We start from the raw sequence: 16,156 nt of genomic DNA, 5'->3' as shown, positions 1-16,156 counted from the left end.
CAGTAATCACTTTCTAACTGGGCAAAAATTAGGACTCTTATCAGCTCATATGGACTGGAACATTTTTCTACTAATTTCTGATAGATATGGTCCTTATAGGAAAGTGGTGATTTTCATATTATATATATTATATAATCACATATATAATTATATATATTACATAGTATTACATGTATATACACACACACACATACATACATATAAATGGTACCTTCCTCATTAAGAGAAATTATCAGTGGTGCAGAACTTGGAATGTACTTCAGTCTTAAAGAACAAAGTATAAATGTCAGCTTCAAGATCTATAGTTCATCTTCTGAAAAAGAGTTAACATGATTAGAAGATCCAAGGGCCAAAGTATTAGTACGTCAAAGACTATGATTTTACAACACTGCAATAATTTAAAAAAATTATATAACACTTTATAATTTGCAAAGCACTTTTACATGCTGTCCTCCGACAGTGCTGTGATACTTATCATTAGAATTTAGACCCATTACCAGACAGGAAACAGCTTCAGAAGACTTTGGAGGTTTGGGATTGCAGGTTTAGAGCAGTGCTGTCCAAGAGAACTTTCTGCACTACGCAATACAGTAGCCACTAGTTACACGTGGCTTTTGAGCGCTTGAAACGTGGCTAATGCAACTGACGAACTGAATGCGTAATTGCACTTAATTTTAATTGATTAAAATTTAAATTTAAATAGCTACCTGTGGCCAGTGGCTATTGTATTGGACAGGAGCAGTCTAGAGTTTAAACATACCCCACATCTCACAGCCAATAAGCAAGCGAAATCATTTGTCTTTCCAATTGTTAGTTCAGTTGCTTTATTCCATTGTTGGTAAAATTTGGAGTTTGGGGATTGTTTCCAAAGTTCTGTGAAATCAGTTATTTTCATCTAGTGGGGATCAATAAGGCAAACCTTACAGTGTAGGTAAATGTCACACGGGGTGGTGACACAGCTCAGGGAAGCAAACCTTTTACCATTTGAATAGCACGATACAGTTCTTGCCCTTGCAGCTTAACTTATTCCTATGAGACATTTTGGGGAAAATAAGAGTTTTGGGGATTGACTAAACATGTATTTTCACACTTAACAGAGACATGTGAGCAGCACAGTCTAGGAAAAGGGATGATAACCCTGGACATGAATGAGATCTGGAAGTTCTAACCCTAATCCTGTAACTTCTTAGCTGGACCATCTCAGGTGGATCGCGTGACTTTCCAAACCTCAGTCTCCTCTTGAAAAAGGAGGGTTGCAAAATTTCAAGAAGCTAACCATTGGGAAAGCCCTTGGAAGAGCCCTGGCACATAGAAATCACCAGTGAGTGTAAATCAGCTAAGATGACGTTAACTCTCAGTGAAATTATCAGTGGGGGCAATATTTAAAGAAATGTCATACTTAGCATAGCATATGCACTTTTCTCACCAGTCTTGTTATCAGTTATCTGAGTTCCTTTTTGTTTTTCAGCGGCACTCCAGCTTACTTCAATTTTGACCTGTCTTTACCCACAGATGACTTACATTTTGATATCAGAAGACCTTCCTGAGGTTTTCTTCTGCTACTCACTGTTCAAAGTTCCCAGACGATCTTCTGGATTTTCTAACTGGTTCCAGTGTGCAGCTCCCAGTAGCCGCTGATCCAGCCCTTTCCACAGTCAACCAGTATCTCCTGAGGAGCTCTGAGCTTGTGCAAAGGAACGTCGGAGGTCTTCATCCAGTCTCTTCCACCCCTGTCCCGTCCCTCTAACTGTCCTTCTTCTAATCAGGAATCAATCACTAAAATAATTGCTTTAATCATGTTTGGTTTTTCAGTCTCCCTCTCTGTTTTTCCCCTTTATTTTAAGAGGGATATTTTAGAGGAACAAGTGGTTTTCAGTTGACCTCGCTCTCTAGCAAGACAAAATGTTTCTTTTCTCCCCTCCAGTTTTATTGAGAGATAGTTGACATACATCACTGTATATGCTTAAGGCGTATGGTTTGATTTACCTGTGCAGTGTTGTGGGGTGATCCACCACACTAGGTTCAGCTAACATCCATCTTCTCTTAGAGATCCAATAAAAACAAAGAAAAGAGAAAAGAAAAAAGGAGAAAAAGTTTCCTTGTGATGAGAACTCTTAGGATTTACCCCCTTAATAACATTCCTGCATATTAAAGGGAAGCGCCAACTGTAGTCATGTCATGCACTATGTAACTATGTAACTAGTACTTATTTATCTTATAAATGGACGCTTGTACCTTTAGACCACCTTCCTCCAATCCCCCATCCCTCCTCCCTCTACCTCTGGTAACCATAAGTTTGATCTCTTTATCTATGAGTTTGTTTTTGAAGATTCCCTATATAAGTGAGCTCATACAGTATTTCTCTTTCTCTGCCTGACTTAACTTCACTTAGTATAATGCCCTCGAGGTCCATCCATGTGGTCGCAAAGCACAGGATTTCCTTGTTTTTTACAATAATAAAAAACGGAATAATATTATGTTGTGTGTATATATATATATATATATATATATATATATATATACACACAACTTTATTCATTCATCTGTTGATAAACACTTATGTTGTTTCCATGTCTTGCCTATTGTAAATAACGCTGCTATGAGCCTGGGGGGTGCAGATATCTTTTTATCTTTATTTTAATTAATTAATTAATTAGTTAATAATTACTTTTTTGGCTGCGTTGGGTCTTCCTAGCTGCACGGGCTTTCTCTAGTTGCGGCGAAGGGGGGCTACTCTTCGTTGTGGTGCGTGTGGATGGCTCATTGTGGTGGCTTCTCTTGTTGCAGAGCGCGGGCTCTAGGCGCGCGGGCTCAGTAGTTTTGGCACACGGACTTAGTTGCTCCGCGGCATGTGAGATCTTCCCGGACCAGGGATCGAACCTGTGTCCCCTGCATTGGCAGGTGGATTCTTAACCACTGCACCACCAGGGAAGCCCCCCAGATATCTTTTTAAGTTAGTATTTTCATTTTCTTTGTATAAATACCCGGAAGTGGAATTGCTAGACCAAATGGTAGTTCTGTTTTTAATTTTTTGAGAAGCCCCCATACTGTTTTCCACAGTGGCTGCACCAATCTACATACCCACGGACAGTGTGTGAAGGTTCCCTTTTCTCTGTATTCTCGCCAGCATCTCCTGTCTTTCTGATGATGGCAGTTCTAACAGGTGTGAGGTGATACCACACTGTGGTTTTAATTTGCATTTCCTTAACAATTAGCAATGTTGAACATCCTTCCATGTACCTGTTGGTCTTTCATATATCTTCTCTGAAGAAATGTTCAGGTCCTTTGCCCAGTTTTTAATTGGGTTATTTTATTTATTTTTTGCTATTGAGTTATATGAGTTCTTTATATATTTTGAATATTATCCCCTTATCAGATATATCATTTGCAAATATGTTTTTCCTATTCTGTAAGCTGTCTTTTCACTTTGTTGATGATTTCTTTTCCTGTGAAGAAGCTTTTTAGTTTAATATAGTCCCACTTGTTTATTTTTTATTTTATTGCTTGTGCTTTAGGTGGCATATCCAAAAAATCATTGCCAAGGTCCACGTCTGTGAGAATGTTCCTATGTTTTCTTCTAGGAGTCCTGTAGTTTCAGAACTTACATTAAAGTTTTTAATCCATTTTGAGTTAATTTTTGTGAGTAGTGTAAACTATAGGTCCTGTTTCATTCTTTTACATGTGAATATCCAATGGTCCCAGCACCAACGATGGAGTATTCTTGATTCCCTTGTCAAATATTAGTTGACTGTATATGATTAGGTTTATTCCTGGGCTCTTGATTCTGTTCCATTGTCTAATTTTCTGTTATTATGTCAGTACCACACTATTTTGATGACTATAGCTTTATAGTATAGCTTGAAATCAGGAAGTGTGATGTCTCTTGCTTTGTTCTTCTTTCTCAGGGTTTCTTTGGCTATTTAGGGTCTTTTGTGGTTCCATATAAATTTTAGGAGTGTTTTTTCTACTTCTATAAAAAATGTCATTGGAATCTTGATGGAGATTGCGTTGAAGCTACAGGCAGCTTTTGATAGTATTGACATTTTAACAATGGTAATTCTTCCAATCCATGAACACAGAACACCTTTCCATTTATTGGTGTCTTTAATTTCTTTCATCAGTGTCTTGTAGTTGTCAAAGTAGAAATCCTTTGCCTTCTTAGTTAAATTTGTTCCCAAGTACTTTATTGTTTTTGATGCTATTATGAGATCAATTTCTTTATTTCTTTTTCAGAAAATTTGTTGTTACTGTATAGAAACACTACTGATTTTTATATGTTATATGTTTGTATCCTGCAACTTTACTTAATTCATTAATTTGACTTTTTGGTTGACTCTTTAGAATTTTCTATATATAAAATCATGTCACCTGCAAATAGGGACAATTTTACTTTTCTCTTTACAATTTTGATGCCTTTTATTTCTTTTTCTCGCCTGATTGACCTGGCTAAGACTTCCAGTACTATGTTGAATAAGAATGGTAAGAGTAGTCTTGTCTTGTTCCTGATCTTAGAGGAAAAGCTTTCAACCTTTCACCATTGAGTATGATGTTAGCTGTGAGCTTGTCATATATGGTCTTTATTATGTTGGGATATGTTCCTTCTATGCCTAATGTGTTAAGAGTTTTTACCATGAATGGATGTTAAACTTCGTCAAATGCTTTTTCCGCACCTATTAAGATGACCATATGATTCTTCTCTTGCATCCTTTGAATGTGATGTGTCACACTGATTTGGGTATATTGATTCATCCTTGCATCCTAGGGATAAGTCCCAGCTGATCATGGTGAACGATCCTTTTAAGTGTTGCTGAATTTGGCTTGATATTATTTTATTGAGAATTTTTGCATCTATGCTCATCAGGGATATTGGCTTATGGTTTTCTTTTCTGGTAGTCTTCTTTTCTGGTATAGGTATCAGGATAATGCTGGTCTTGTAAAATGAGTTTAGGAGTGTTTCCTCCTCTTTGACTTTTTGAAAGAGTTTGAGGGAAGTCCTGCTCTTATGGTCTATTTCTGGACATGGTCTATTTCTGGACATGGCATCTGTTCGAGCTCTGAGGATGGGGATTGTGGGTGTGGTGTCACTGACTGAGCACAGTGGGATAGGACTTGTGTTTCCTACCCAAGTGAGGTCGTAGAGCGGGCTCCACAGTTGCCTGGATTTCCTGGTCAGAACTGGATACTGTATCCATTAGTAGATGGGGCCATGAAAAACCTTCCCTCCCTGGCAGGGTGGCAGGACAAGACCCAGGGTCTGTATAGCATGTTGTTTGGGGACCCAAGTTAGGTCTGAGTGTGCACTGAATTTTCTGGTCTGGGAGGCCACTGGCTCTGCTCTTCAGACAGGGGAAGCCACAGGCTGTGCTCTGTGTCCACATCCCACTGTACGTGGGGCTGTTGAATGGGTTTTGCGGCTCCCGTGTGCTCCGGGTGTGTTCTCTGGTCAGACAGGCTGAAGGCTGTATTCAGCGATGAACAGGGCTATGGGTTAGATTTCCTGCCCAGGCACGGTGGGAGAAGCAGCTCTACGGCCAGGGGAGCTCTGTGTTTCCTTAACTGAAGCTGACCTGCATCCCAAGCTCTCTGATCAGTCACTGGCTTTGCTATGCAAACCATGAGCTCCCCCTACCTCTCAGCTCAAGCACAGCTGGGCCACACAGCTTCCAGGAGTCCTTGCCAGCCCTTCTGGTCAGATGCGGCTGGAAATCAGTCTGCACAGAGGGCAGGGCTGTGACTCATCTCCTTGCCTGGACCTGAGCAAATAGAGCTCTTAGGTCAGTAAAACTCCTGTTTGAGGATCTAAAGCAGGCAGATCTGCACCCAGCAAAGTGACCCACAATGCTGGGGGCAGGGGGAGGTTGCTCTGCCCACCATGGGTTCTCTTTTCCCACTGGGGATCCGGGGACTCGGGGGCTCGGGGGGGCCTCTCCCCGTGGTGCTGTGCCGGCCTGGGGGAGGGTAATGCGGTCAGCCTGTGGCCGCTTTCTTACCCGGCAACGCGATCTCTCTTGGTCCCTGGGGTCGGGGCGCTGCAGGCTCAGCGCAGAGTCCTAGGGTTCCCTCAGAGCTGTCTTGTGCTCGAATGTTGTTAGTTGCCCTTCCTGTGAGGGGAGTGAAGTCGGGAACGACCTATGTCAAACCATCTTGGCGACATCACTCTCCCAAAATACTTCTTAGAAGAAACGTCCACCAGGACTGCTCCCAAATGGTTACTGTGATGAGGACAGTCATGTGATACTTTCCTCATAATCAAAGGGACCCAGTGGGGACAAGGGTGTCCCCACTGACTCACACTCCTGCAAACACGTGGTTGGGATGGGAAGACCAGGGGAATCTCCAGGACCCTGGAAGGTGTCTTGGCCTTTCAGTCAATTTCTGCACCGTCGGTGATGTGTCCCCAGAGCCGTGAACCCCAGGCCAGGGCAACCCTCAAGTGGCCAAAGAGATGAGGATGAATGACTCAAAAGACACCAATAATCATTTCACTCTCAATATTAACGTCAATACCATATCACTTTGAGGACAAAAGATGATTTTGTAGACCTGCTTAAATTTTCATGATCACTTATTGGATAGCAAAGTGATGGAATGTTCTAGAGAACAGGGGACAGCTGACGTGGGGCGTGATTCTACCAGCCACTAGGTGTCACTGTTCTGTTACCCGAGTTCACCAGAAGCCGCGTCGCATGGGTTTGAGAGCTAAAGAATCCCGTTTAAAATCAGCAAACTTTCTGCTAAGAAGCTAAAATTACTCCTCATTTAAGGGAGTCCCGTCAACGGTTTGCTCTTTTAAAGAAATTACTTATGTGAGAAAATTAATATCACCTTCCCTGACATTTAAATCTGACATCTTTCTTAATAAAAGCAGTGCCGAATGAATTCAGATTTGCCCTGTACATTAATTAAACTTTCACCTACATAAAGATGAAAAATGTGTAGGTGGGGCATGGAACACATTACTGCCTCAGTTAGGAATTCTTACACTTTGGAAATAAAGGTACTCAGTGCTTTGTTTTTAAGGAAAAAGAAAAAGAAAAGCGATTTACGTTAGCATGACTCTGGCTTGAGAAAGCGTCTTCTCACAGCAAGTCTCCCAAAGCGGCGAAAGCCTCGGCGCGGCAGCCTCGCCTGCTGTCCTCTGCGTTGAGACGGGGCGGGGACGAAGACGCTGGAGCTGGGCGGGGGCTCTTCTGGGCCGAGCCCTCCCTCTGTCAGCACCCTTTAGTTCATTCCCATCACTTATCAGAGACAGCAGAGACCCTGAGGGAAACTCAGCTGAAGCAGGGCCACAAAAAGACATGAAACAGTCCAGCTATTATACTTCCACCCTCACAACACTCACACGTGGTATCAGCCCCCAGCCCCCTCAAGATTCTGGGTCTTCTCTGCCCTTGGGGTCCTGAGCACCCATTTCCACCTGGGACATTTGAGAGGCTTAACTGTGCAGCCAGAACCTTCCAGGGGAAGCTGCAGAGCCCCCTGCCCTGCGGCATCTGGTGAGGTCGCACGCCCTCTGTTGAACTGAGACAGGAGGGGAAGGGGCAGGGCACAACCTTAAAAGAATGACATAGCCATTGAGGACGACATAAACTGGTTAGAACTAAGTACGCCCAAGATGGCAGAAGATTCAACTTCCAGTGGAGCCTCAGCAGACGCTCATGGTAACACATCAGCTAAATGACGCGCCCACAGGTCCATCACAGTTCCCAGGCCGACCACAGGGGGCCAAAAAGTGGGCGGTGGCCCAGTTCCTGGAAAGCCCCGCCCCTCCCCCAAAGAGTTGGAGTAACCCTCTCACTCATTAGCCCGTGAAATTGCTCAGCTCGTGGAAACTAAGCACCCCACACCTCAGGGTGCTCTAGCCTCTTCAGAGGGACCACATCCCGTCTATGGAGCGGGTGTCTCTCTCAGTAAACCTGCTTCCACCTGACTATGGCTTGATCTTGAGTTCTTTCCTGCATGAAGCCAAGGACCCTCACTTGGCGGCCCGTCCCAGGGACTCCCCTGAGACCTGGGACGTGACCGTCCTCTCATGCCCCGTTTTCCTGCAACATCTTTACAAAGGAAGAGGAAGCAGGTGGTCTTCTCTCCCTCCCCACTTTTCCTTTGGTTACAAAAAGTAGCTCACTAAGTTCTCGGGGCACAGCCCTCTCACCTACCCGTTGATGTCCCTCGCAAGTGTCCTGTATTAATAAATCTACTTCTGGCCCATCACTTTGCCTCTCGCTGAGTTCCCTCTGTGCTGGGACATGAAGAACCTGAGCTTCATGTAGAGCCTGAGATGAGTTGTGTGGTTTCGGTTAGAAGATTGTGGGTTCGAGTCCCAGCTGAGGTGCGACCGGGTTCAAGGACCCTCCTACCTAAGGCAGAGACTGTGGGTTTGAGTCCATCCGAAGGAGTGCGGTTTCAGAACCCAGTGGAGGCAGCCAGCAGGCCACAGCGACCACGCCTTTCACTCGCCCCGTCAGCCGTGCAAAGTGGAATGAGTCAGAGGGGACGATCTTCACCGCCCCCCACCCCGTGGTATTCAGAGGGATGACGGCGGCTCCTGGGGTAGAACACACTCGTGCGTGCACAGACGCACACACACGTGCTGTGCACACAGGTGCACACACGCATGCACACCTTTCCTTTCCCGAAGGCATAACCTTCTCCCTTTCCAATGGACCCTCTGCTGCCTTAGACAGAGAACTGCTTCCACAGTCATTGCATGCGGCCTGTTGGGTGCCCACCTATGCCAGGTACCACTCCCGGTGCTGGGGCTCCGCACGGATGGGATGGCGAGGGCTCCTTTACTAGCGGACGAACAGGAAATAGCGAAACAAAGAGAAGAATCGAACGAATTTAGGGGAGGTATGTGTCATCCCCCAAATAAAGCAGGTCATCTGATAGAAAGCCTGGGGAGGCGGTCCTGTTCGGTTCCCAGCCCCACATCTCCACAAAGGGGCAGAATAACCTCAAGCCACTGATACAGCCGCTCAGCTCCCCAGATGAAATCTGTCCCCTAGACAGATTTCTCTCCACGGCAACTGAAAGTTCCGGTTCTGCAGCTCACAGCCCGGCGCGGTGAGCCCAGCACACCAGAGCAGGCAGCTCCAGCGAGGCCCGGCAGAGCGCTGAGTAGCTAAGGAGTCTGAAGCCATAATTTGGACAGCCGAGGGCCAAATGCACATGGGCCCACGACGCCCGACGAGGGCAAAAGGGATGACTATGCTGTAGTTTTTGATCGATTATATTTTCTGTACAGGCAAAGGCACAGCGATGTAGCGTTACATTGGTAAATTGCCAAAGACAATTTTGTGCCTTTCTGTCCAGCACACACAAACATCTATAAAATTTGAATTTTGTCCCCAAACCAAATAATGCCATCCTCTGTCAATTTGACCTAGTTCTGTGACCTCCTTAAGTCCCAGTCACCATCCTAGCGCGCGGCTTCTCAGTCTTGGAGAGCTTCGGAACGCTGAGATGTTTCCCTGGTTTGCTTTTGGTTGCGGGGAAATAACTCCTTCTGATAGGATGTTGGGGAATCACGTGGTCACACCTATTGTCGCTCCAGCAAGTGGCAGGAGCTGTTTGTAAATTACAGGTGCACTGGCGGCTGCTGACCTGGGAACTACTTTGGAAAAGTAGTTGGCAAGATGTAGAGAGAGAGAGACTGGAAGAGGACTTGGTGTGATTAAATGAGAACATTTTGTAAAGACCTCTATTGAAAACGATTGCGTGGGTTCTGAAGAAAAATGGTAGGAAATCATTTTAATGAAAAGGATCGTCTACATCTGTGTGTATGCATGTAAGAATATATGCATATGGACACGCATCTATACAGGCGCATGCATACCTACATGCAATGAGTCTGTAAGTAGATTCAGAACCTGTGGAGCTGGAGAACAGAACCTGTGGAACTGGAGAAGCTCCAAGGGGGTGGGAGAAGACAGAGCAGTAGCATCCTCTCTCTCTCTCCTTCCCTCGGCCCACTCATTTATTGATAGATTCAGCACAGGATACTTGGTTCTGGGAAGGGTACCGTTAGCCAGGCTGCCATTGGAGACACCGCCAGCAGTGGGCAACGGAAGCCAGACCGACCCCCGGAAATTCGGGAGTGCCTGTGCAGGTCTGGGTTTAGAAGTGGTTTTCAGACAATGGATGGGCACCACCTCATTTCAAAAGAGGGCTCATCCTTCATAGCTCTTCTCTCAAGTGAAGTAAATTCTGGCGATGTTTGATTGATTTTGCGACACAGGGCGTTTTGTGCTTTATTCAAAGATCAATTAGATACTGATTTCACAAGGAATTGGATTTACATTTAGGTCGGTGAAGCTTCCAAACAAGACCCCCGCCCTGTTCCAGGATAGAATTCCCAACATTCCTAGTCCCAGATGTGCAGACCTGGGTCAGCATCGTGGCTTCAGAAGATAAGAACTGAAGTATGATTTTATTTTTCTTGGAATTTTATTTTATTTAATTTTTAAACAGCAGGTTCTTATTAGTTACCCATTTTATACATATTAGTGTATATATGAAGTATGATTTTTTTTAAAAGTGAAAAAGAACACAGAATGGGAGAAAATACTTGTAAATGATGTATCTAATAAGGTTCTAGTATCAAGAATATATAAAGACTCTTACAACTCAACAATAAAAAGACAATAAAACTAAAAACTAGACATTTATTTAAAAAGGACATTTATCCAAACGGCCAATGGGCAGGGCTTCCCTGGTGGCGCAGTCGTTGGGAGTCCGCCTGCCGATGCGGGGGATACAGGTTCGTGCCCCGGTCCGGGAGGATCCCGCGTGCCGCGGAGCGGCTGGGCCCGTGAGCCATGGACGCTGAGCCTGCGCGTCCAGAGCCTGTGCTCCGCGGCGGGAGAGGCCACAGTGGTGAGGGACCCGCGTACCGCAAAAAAAAAAAAAAGATGGGCAAGGTCATTGGTCACTAGGGTAAATGCAAATCAAAACCACAGGTGCTTAAGAAACAATGTGTATACTTTTTAGTACAGAGTGGTATCTATATATATATTTTTTTTCTCTATTAGATGAAACTAGTTTAGTGCACTTCTCAAAATATCTATGTTTTTGATTATTTTTTGTCTTCTTGACCTGTTAGTAATTGAGAGAAATAAGACTGAATCTCACACTATGATGGTGAATTTACCTGTTACTCCCTTGGTGAGCCATCAGTTTTGCTTTAAATATTCTAAAGCCTATTTTATTTCTTTTTTTCCTTTTTTTTTCAAAACGGTTTGTACTTTTTGACTGCTTTCATTTAATTCCCCCTTCCTCCCATCCTTTACCCCTGGTAACAACAAATCTGATCTCTTTTTCTATGATTTTGTTTGTTTGTTTGTTTTTTGAAGTATACTTGACCTACAACCCTATGTTAATTCCTGGTGCACAACATAGCAATTCGATATTTCTATATATTACAAAATAATCACCATTATAAGTCTGTTACCATCTGTCACCAATCAAAGATATTACATAATTATTGACTATACTCCCCACACTGTACATTTCATACACGATTCATTTATTTTAATACCTGGAAGTTTTGTCCCTCTTAATCTCTCTCACCTATTATTATTATTATTATTATTATTATTCTTGGCCATACCATGGCTTGCAGGATCTTAGTTCCCTGACCAGGGATCGAACCCGGGCTCCCCACAGTGGAAGTGCTGAGTCCTAACCACTGGACCGCCAGGGAACTCCCTCTCTCACCTATTTTTTTCCCTCCCCCAATCTCTCTGCCCTGTTTGTTCTCTGTATCTATGACTGTTCCTGTTATGTTTATTTGTTTTGTTTTTAGATTCCACGTATAAGTAAAATCATGTAGTATTTGTCTTTCTCTGCCTGACTTATTTTACTTAATAAAGCCTATTTCTTTATAAGTTTAGATTTGTTATATCTGCTTATTGAGTTGACTCTTTTTTAAAAAAGATTTTTTATTTTATTTTTGGCTGCATTGGGTCTTCGTTGCTGTGCGCGGGCTTTCTCTAGTTGCTGCGAGTGGAGGCTAGTCTTCCTTGTGGTGCGCGGGCTTCTCATTGCGGTGGCTTTCTCTTATTGCGGAGCACAGGCTCTAGGCATGCAGGCTTCAGTAGTTGCGGCATGCAGGCTCAACAGTTGTGGTTCGCAGGCTCTAGAGTGCAGGCTCAGTAGTTGTGGCTTAGTTGTTCCACGGCATGTGAGATCTTCCTGGACCAGGGCTCAAACCCGTGTCCCCTGCACTGGCAGGCGGATTCTTAACTACTGTGCCACCAGGGAAGTCCCTGAGTTGAATCTTTATAATTATTTAGTGACCCTATTTATTCAATAATGCTCTTACTTATCCTAAAGAATTTTTGATAAAGATATAATAATGATAAATTTCTAAAGATTGCTATTTGCTTAACATATACTTTTCCATACTTTTATTTGCAACTTTTTATATTCTTATAATTTAGGTGTGTCTCAAGATATAGCTGAATTTTTAAAGAATCTAATCTGAAAAATTCACCGATTCACTTGAAATTTAGTTCAATAATATTGTGACTATTGAAATATTTAAACTTATTTTTGTCAGTATTATTTGTGTTTTCTCTTTGTCCTAATTTTTTACTCTTTTTGTTCTCCTATACAGTTTCTTTTTATTCGGTTGACTTTATACTTGTTTTCGTGCTCCATTTTCTCACTATTTTAGAGATTAAGTACTCTTTTTCTACTCCTTTAATGGCGATCCTTGACTTTTAACTACACGTGTAACTAACCTTAAGTGAATTAATGTCTTAACCCTTCCATTTGAATAATAAGAATTTAAGAGCATCCTTCCCAATTTATATGTTGCTGTTTTGTAGTATGTTAGCTATTTTAAATTTAATCTCCCAAATTAAACTTCAATTTCTATGGACAATATTAATTTACATTTATTTGTATGCTCAACAATGTCTTTACTCATTATTCCTTCTTATGTGTCAGACCGTTCTACTGGATAACTTTCTCTTTTTTGAAGTTTATTATATAGAATTTCCTTTAGTGAGTTCTTCTTGGGTGGTAAAACCTCCCAGTTTTTTGTTTGTTTGTTTTAATCTTAAACTGTAATTATGGCACTGTTATTTTTAAAGATGGTTAATTCTGGGCATATAATTGTAGGTCAGCACTTTGAACTTTGAAGATCTTCTAGATGCCTGTGGTTCAGAAGTTCACATCAGTCTAGTGCCATTCATTCGGGGGTGATCTGAGTTTTCTCTCTGGCTGTTTTCAAGAGCTTCTTTTGGTCTCCTCTCTTCTGTCTTGCATTAAGCCAGGATTTCTAAGCAGTGTAACGCAGCTCCAGATGTGGAATGCCTCTAGATCGCTCTGAGAGCAAATGCAAATCCTATCATCTCTCATGTAGCTTCCTAGAGGCCCATTATTTTTTCAAAATGTCACTTACTTTTCAATAAGTGCCCTTCCCTCCCTATAAAGTTGGGTCTGGAGACCTCAGGTTCCAACCACTGCTGTGAGTTACTCATCTCCAGGTGCTCCCACGTGTAAGTGCAATGCACACCTTAAACTTTAAACTTCTGTCATTTGTCTCTTGTTAATCTGCCTTTTGTGAGCCTAATTTACAGGGCCCCTGCAGACAACCTAAGAAGGTAGTTTTCTTCTTTACACTGCTCTCTTGTCCCCACTTTGCTCTCTGTAAAGCCCATACTCTGAACTAGCTGGCTGCCCTTCCTTTCTCTTTGTCTTTATTGAGCACATGTCGTGCCTTCCTACCTGCCTTCCCTCCTACCCACCTCTCTCTGCCTGGCGAACTTTCCTTTAGAATTTAAGTCCTTGCAGAAAAATTACCTCGTCTCAAAGTCTTCTCCAATTCTTCCAGCCAGAGTAGGTATTATGCGTTCTGTTCTCCCAGCATATTTGTTATAATGGTGTGTCTGTTATGCTATTCAGTGAACTGTAATTGAGTTTTTCATTGAACATTGCCCTCTCCCTTCACTGAACACTTAGCACACGCCATCCTCTGTAATAAAAACTCTACATACGTGAATTCATTTAACACCCACAGTCTGTCATCACTCTCGTTTGTGCAGCACTTTATGTTTTGCCAAACACTTTATACTATTCATTTTGTAAGAATGATACTGTGATGGACACAGGTAGTGCTGTGCCCTTAAATTTAAGGTAGAGGAACTGACTCTGCCCCGCACATCAAAGCCATGCCTTTCCCAGCACATCACATAGTCTGTACAGTTTCTGAGTTTCTTTTATTGGCCTTCAGATACCCTTGGAGTTTCAACTTTCAAATCACAGACTGGCTTCTAATTAACTACACAAGTGCAATCTGGTGCAAAATTAGAATTTAGTTTTCTTTTGTTAAAAGAGCATAATTTTCTTAGACTATTGTTCTGCTCTTGATAAGAGAGTGTGAAAAGTTTTCCTTTACCTTTTGGGTAATCTGCCTGGAAAGTAAAGATTTTGTGTCCTACCAAAATTTCCTGAGTTTCGTGTCTTTATCAGGTCTTTGCTTGGGAGAACTGAGTCTTCTCAATATTAAAAGAGCTAAATTTTATTCACAATTATGTAAACTTCTGTATTTGCCTTTAAAATCTCCCATTGTCACTTTGTTTCAATAGACAATTAAGCATTATTTCATAATGATCTGTGATCTTATTTGATCAAATGTTCAAATCTGTTGACATTTTTGATAACTTCCCCAAATCAAAGTTTGAATGGAATCTTTTTGACCTCAAACTAACTTTGAAATTTCCCAGAGGGACCCTGCTAAAAGATACGTGAAGTTAAACAAATCTAAAAGACAATCTACAGAATGGGAGAAAATATTTGCAAACGATGCCACCAACATGGATTAATCTCCAAAATATACAAGCAGCTCATGCAGCTCAATATCAAAAACCAAACAACCCAATCCAAATGGGCGGAAGACCTAAATAGACATTTCTCCAAAGAAGACACACAGATGGCCAAAAAGCACATGAAAAGATGCTCACCACCGCTAATTATTAGAGAAACGCAAATCAAAACTACAATGAGGTACCACTTCATACCGGTCAGAATGGCCATCATCAAAAAGTCTACAAACAGTAAATGCTGGAGAGGGTGTGGAGAAAAGGGAACCCTCCTACACTGTTGGTGGGAATGTAAATTGGTACAGCCCCTATGGAGAACAGTATGGAGGTTCCTTAAAAAACTAAAAATAGAACTACCATACCACCCAGCAATCCCACTCCTGGACATATATCCAGAGAAAACCATAATTTGAAAAGATACATGCACCCCAATGTTCATTGCAGCACTATTTACAACAACCAGGACATGGAAGCAACCTAAATGTCCACAGACAGAGGAATGGATAAAATATGGTATATATATACAGTGGAAAAGCCATAAAAGAATGGAACAATGCCATTTGCAGGAACATGGATGTACCCTGAAATGATCATACTAAGGGAAATAAGCCAGACAGAAAAGACAAATATCATATGACATAGCTTATATATGGAATCTGAAAAATATTGGGTTGGCCGAAAAGTTCATTTGGGTTTTCCATATGTTATGGAAAAATCCGAATGAACTTTTTGACCAACACAATAGATACAAAGGAACTTATTTACAAAATAGAAATTGACTCACAGACATAGAAAACAAACTTATGGTTACAAAAGGGAATGGGGGGGAGGGATAAATTAGGAGTTTGGGGTTAACAGACAGACACGACTATATATGAAATAGATAATCAACAAGGACCTACTGTAGAGCACAGGGAACTCTACTCAATGTCTTGTAACAGCCTATAATGGAAGAGAATGTAAAAAAAGAATGTGTGTGTATATATATATATATATATTTATAACTGAATCACTTTGCTATACATCTGAAACTAACACAACATTGTAAATCAACTATATTTCAATAAAAATTTTTTTAAAAGATACATGAAGTTAATCTGGTATGTGAAATAGGAACTGATGATAAACCTTCTTAGTTTACATGTGTATAAATATTTCTCAGTAATATGGGTATCCAGAAACTGTTTGAACTTCATAGAAATTTGTCAATACCCCCATCGTCCAGTTATTATCTGAAACTCTTGTATGGCACGGAAATAACTAACTTTTCTTATCAAATGCACTCTCATCAAATCTCTAACCATGGTGATTTTTTTTTTTTTTTT

This window comes from Orcinus orca, chromosome 12, assembly GCF_937001465.1.
Source record: "Orcinus orca chromosome 12, mOrcOrc1.1, whole genome shotgun sequence".
In the NCBI taxonomy this organism is placed as follows: domain Eukaryota; kingdom Metazoa; phylum Chordata; class Mammalia; order Artiodactyla; family Delphinidae; genus Orcinus; species Orcinus orca.
The sequence above is the reverse complement of the archived record's forward strand: the minus strand, read 5'-3'. Positions refer to the sequence as shown.